The sequence below is a fragment of the Triticum aestivum genome, chromosome 2B (assembly GCF_018294505.1).
Source record: "Triticum aestivum cultivar Chinese Spring chromosome 2B, IWGSC CS RefSeq v2.1, whole genome shotgun sequence".
NCBI lineage: Eukaryota > Viridiplantae > Streptophyta > Magnoliopsida > Poales > Poaceae > Triticum > Triticum aestivum.
Window position 1 is genome coordinate 242,289,801 of NC_057798.1, and position 6,000 is coordinate 242,295,800.

Consider the following 6,000-nt stretch of genomic DNA (forward strand, 5'->3'; position numbering starts at 1 on the left):
CTAATCGGCCGAACAATACTCTGCATACAAAATCTAGTACTTCGAGCATAATTTCGGCCCTTGAGATGAGATCGGATGGCGATGGCCCAAACTTCAAAGATATTCATGTCGACAATAGGAAATTCTTTGTGTAGATTACTCCTTCATTTGAAGTCATCTTAATTAAGTTCTTGATCGTGCCAAAATCTGGTGTCAACACATGCCCCCTGTTTTTCGGCAAAACTTGTGTGCCAAAAAATAACTTGCATGAAGTTTGTTCTAAGAGCGATGTCAACACTGCGTCAGCCATTTTGTACGTGCTTAGGATGATAAGTATATATTGGCCATTTAGATTAGCAACAAAAGTGAAGGTAATCGAACATATGATGATTTGGTAATCCCCTTTCATGATGTAAGAAGTTTTGCATCCATGGATTAAAATAACCCCATTGAGGATAACCAACCATACCTGATGAGGAATTCCATGGCATAGGCATCAATGGCATAGTTGAAGAATATGGATAATGTGTGGACCGAAGAAGTTGAAACCTTCGGCTTGGTCCTTCATAGTTTTCACCCTTTTCCTTCTTCACCTTTGCCGCACTTCTTGTAATGGAAGCTTGCACATAATTCTTATTTTGAGTACTTCCTTTGGGAACCCATGCCATGTTCCTTTCTTCAAGTTCTTGTGCACTAAATTTTTGTAATTTCTTCTTCTGCCAATATGATACGCCGAGTGAGCACCCCGGCTGTGATTTTGTTTGAACCAATGGCAATTCTTGTTTTACCTTGTGCACTCTCAACTTCTTCTCTTCAGATTTGGCACTTGATTGACTTGCCTCATTTCCTTTAGTAGCCAATGTCAACACTATAATTGGCTCTTTTTCATTTGAGATCAAATCTAAAATAGCACTCTTACGACCATCTTTTTTAACACGGTAAACTTGCTTGACCACCTCTTTCTTGTTCCTTGAGCTCCGGACCGATTCCTTATGATTGAAACAGTCTTTGACATGTGATTGTTCAAATATTGATCTTTTTGGAGCTGCATAATGTTTGTGAGATGGTGTAAATAAGATAAAGAATGCGCCCTTGTATCATACCTGTCCCATGATGGATATGGATTTACATGATCATATGAAGGTATCCATGGCATCGGCATTGGCAGCACAAAATATGGATATGAATATATTGCATTAGAATTCTCATTTTGCCAATACTGATCCTTGGGTTTGTGCCTAGGGGGTGGTCTTGATGCTCTTAAAGTACTTGGCCGATAAGCACTATTCTCCTCACTTATCTTCTGATATTTTTCCAATAGTTGCGTGAAAGTGACTTTTGGCTTTTTACCTTTGTGCTTACCCCAGCCTTTGCTTTCTTTGGTTGTGCTTGCACCGATCTTTGGATTTTCTTGTTGCCCCCCAGTACTTGGCGTCTTTTTACGCAACCTTGATGGAATTCCCGCCTACATGAATATTTTCATTGTGCTCTTAAACAACTTCTTTACTTGAAAACTTGATCCCATCATCCACAGTTTTTACCTTCTCATGTTTAAATGGATCAGCTTGACGGAGCTGATGCAAAAATCGTTTGCCATCAGGACCAATCGGAATAAACTGGTCCTCTCTTGGTTTCTCAACAAATTTCAGTCATCCTTTATGAATGGCTGATTTAACTATTTGACGAAACATATTGCAATCCCCAAAATTATGTTTGAATGAATGATGCAACCTACAATATATTCGTCCTTGAATTGATGGCTTGATATGGTGATCAAGAATTCTTATGTAATTCATTTTCAGCAACAAATTAAATATTTTATCACACGTGCTTGAATTGAAGGTAAAAATTTTATTCTCTAGCTGATCTTGCTGTGAGAAAGTTTTTGGAGTTAAGCAAAAGAATGGTTCAGATTTTGCATTACCACATTCGACTATGCATTGTGTTTTGCACTCTATTTCCGATGTCTTTGAAAAGGAAATTATGCTAACATAGGTTTTCTCAACAGAGTATAACATTGGCTTTAAATTTCTGAAATCAAAGTAGTTAGAACATACATGTCTCAATTGAGAACATGGGTAAGCCAAGTATGAAGCAAGCAAAGCTACCCAATTAGATATGAACTTTAAATAAAGCAATGAGAAAAACTTTGGCTGCAATAATAAGTCACTATTTTTATTATAGAAGCATAAACAATAAAGTTGTGACCAAACCGGAAGATAGGTAAATCACTTGCTAGACATACCTTTTCAAACACGTCGGGAAAGCGTGATGGTTGCGTTACTTGAACGATATGTTGTTCCTCTTTCGAATAGCTCCTCAACACCTTGCCGTCCTCTTTTTCTAGAACAGATTCGGCATACGTAATATTTGATTCGGTCTTTTCAATAACCGAATTAACTTTGTTATCCGAATCACCACTTTTTTTGATAATTCTATCCACACCCAATGCTTTCTCATTTTGACATAATCTAGCTTGTATTGAAGCAGAATTAATGGGCTTTCCCTCTTTTATTAATTCATTTAGAACAACATTGCATTCGTTCCAAAAAGACGTAAGGTTTTTCTTAATGACCCAATGTGGATAGAATTGCCCCTGACACTTTTAGACTCTATCGGTAATGAGATGTCGCCGAAATTCTGTAAGTGTGCAGGGAAAACATTGTATGCTATAATACTAGGTGAAGACACATGTGATCCTAAAGAATTTTCACTTACTCGGTGTCTGGGTACACAAACAGGGGTGTATGTTTTCCCTTGACTTGTGCACAGACAGCAAACCATCGGTCTGACAACTCTCAACTTCCAACACCAGACCAAGCAGAAGAGATAGCTTTTTGAGAAATCGAAGGGCATATCAAGAAGACCAAGTCAAGCTAAAGAAGCAAGACACCACTAAGGAAAAACCTCCCTTGCCGGGCAGGCGAGCCTGGCGGGGTCGAGGTTGCCCCAAAGACAAGTCTCAAGACTGCCTCGACAAGCTTGCCGGGGGCGCTGAGGGTAGACTACCCTGCCAACGCTCCACCTCACAGCAGCACAAGTCATAGATCGATGCAGTGTCGAGCCCCCAAGTGACTAAGTGGTTGTTATTTGGCACGTGGCAGCCACTTCCGAAGGAAATTGCCTCCAAATGACACCCGTCCAGAGACGTGTCACGCATGAAGGCGAGAAAGTGGCCGAACGGTCCGGCAAGGCTTGCTAGGCTGTGCTACTATGTGACACTAAGTGGTGCATTTAATGCACCTTGTCCTGTCTGCAGAGGTAGGTGTGATAGCACTATTTGCTATCTAATCAGTATGCAATGACTGATTTGCCATTGTGGTGACCCCTTGATCTATAAAAGGAGGGTCGTGGCAACCTTAGAAAGGATTCGGCCCTTGTACTCTTGTACGCGCGTAGCTGCTCTCACCTCGACGCAACTGAAAGGATCGAGAAGAGGTGTCTAGAGGGGGGTGATTAGACACTAAGTACCAAAAGTTGCAGTTTTTAACTTCTTTAAGTTGGAGTGGAGTTTAGGCACAAGTTTAACACTCACTATACATATCAAGCAAGCATGCAAAGAGTATATGAGCAGCAGAAAGTAAAGCATGCAACTTGCAAGAATGTAAAGGGAAGGGTTTGGAGGATTCAAACGCAATTGGAGACATGGCTGTTTTTGTCGTGGTTCCGATAGGTGGTGCTATCGTACATTCACGTTGATGGAGACTTCAACCCATGAAGGGTAACGGTTGCGCGAGTCCACGGAGGGCTCCACCCACGAAGGGTCCACGAAGAAGCAACCTTGTCTATCCCACCATGGCCATCGCCCACGAAGGACTTGCCTCACTAGCGGTAGATCTTCACGAAGTAGGCAATCTCCTTGCCCTTACAAACTCCTTGGTTCAACTCCACAATCTTGTCGGAGGCTCCCAAGTGACACCTAGCCAATCTAGGAGACACCACTCTCCAAGAAGTAACAAATGGTGTGTTGATGATGAACTCCTTGCTCTTGTGCTTCAAATGATAGTCTCCCCAACACTCAACTCTCTCTCACAGGATTTGGATTTGGTGGAAAGAAGATTTGAGTGGAAAGCAACTCGGGGAAGGCTAGAGATCAAGATTCATATGGTAGGAATGGAATATCTTGGCCTCAACACATGAGTAGGTGGTTCTCTCTCAGAAAATGTATGCTGGAAGTGTAGGTTCGTTCTGATGGCTCTCTCCATGAATGAGGAGGAGGTGGAGGGGTATATATAGCCTCCACACAAAATCTAACCATTACACACAACTTGCCAAACTCGGTGGGACCGAATTAATAAACTCGGTCGAACCGATTTAGCAAATCTAGTGACCGTTAGGATTTTCGGTGGGACCGACATGCAACTTGGTAGGACCGATATGGTTGGGGTTAGGGCATAACGTAATCTCGGTGAGACCGATTACACAAACTCAGTGGGACCGATTTTGGTAATAAGCTAACCAGAGAGTTGGTCAGGTAAACTCGGTTTGACCGATTACACAAACTCGGTAGGACCGATTTTGGTAATAAGTTAACCAGAGAGTTTGCATTGTAATCTCAGTAGTACCGATCGCTCAAACTCGGTGAGACCGATTTTGATAATGGACATACACAGAGAGATTACAATCCCATCTCGGTGAGACCGAGATCCCTGTCGGTGAGACCGATTTGCCTAGGGTTTGTGGCAGTGGCTATGACATCTGAACTCGGTGGCACCGGATAGAAAGAATTGGTAGGGCCGAGTTTGAATTTTGGTTTAGGACATATGTGGATGTGAGAAAGTAGTTGAGGGTTTTGGAGCATATCACTAAGCACTGTGGAGCAAGAAACTCATTAAGCAACACCTCATCCCTCCTTGATAGTATTGGCTTTTCCTATAGACTCAATGTGATCTTGGATCACTAAAATAGAAAATGTAGAGTCTTGATCTTGGAGCTTGAGCCAATCCTTTGTCCTTAGCATCTTGAAGGGGTTCCACATCCTTTAGTCCATGCCACTCCATTGTTGAACTTGTCTGAAACATACTAGGTAAAAGTGTTAGTCCAACAAGAGATATGTTGACATTAATTACCAAAACCACCCAGGGAGCACTTGTGCTTTCAGCAACCTTGTCAGGCTAAAGTGATGCGTCTCCACCACGGTCCCCTCATCAATCCACCAAAGCAGGAGTAGGGTTTTACACCTCGTGGTGGCCCGAACCTGGGAAAACTGCACGTGCGATCGCTGCCATTCTGCTCCGCACCCTCCGCTCTTTGTGCAATGTGCTCTTTCCCCCTGCCGAACCACAAGGGGCCGATGGCCCCATAGGTGGTTGTGTTTCCCCATGACATCTTTGGCGCGCCAGGTAGGGGGGAGCGCTTACGCAAACCCGAGAGTGTACACGGCGCGTCATCTTCATCATTGTTTTCTTCATCGACAGCTTCATATCCATGACACCCAAGAGAAGGCGGGGAATGGTGGGACGGAGAGGGGGAGCGATATCGCTTCCCCGCTGACCATGTCCAATCTCCATCGCCTCCCTCCGTCATGGCTGCAGCGGAGGCGGGAACCAGGAATGATGGCGGCTTGACAACCCCAAATAGTTCAGGCAGCATGGTCGCCATGCGAGCCCCGTTCGAGGAAAGGAGCAAGGTGTAAGGGTGCAAGGTTTCTCCCTCCTCCACTCTCACTTATCGACAATCGAGCTACTTTGGGTTTCAGCATCATCAATGTCGATGAGCCCGCGCAATACTCGGTCCACCATTTACCCTGCTTAGGGAAATCCTGGGTAGAGCTCCCGTGCAAATCCATTGATCGACGCCCCGGCAAGTACGCTCCGGCAAGGCCGTCCGCTTTGGCGTGACTTTTGTGCCAGCCGCCGTCAGATTGTTTAAAAAGTGTGAAGAGGAGGAGAGAGAAACCGATTGTGCCTTGCATCGCGGCCTGCCACCCGCAAGGTACATATGATTCTTGCAGGCACCTATCGGGAGCCGGAGAGCAACACGCGCGGCGACTATCCTTCTTGAAGCATGCGACGCGACAAG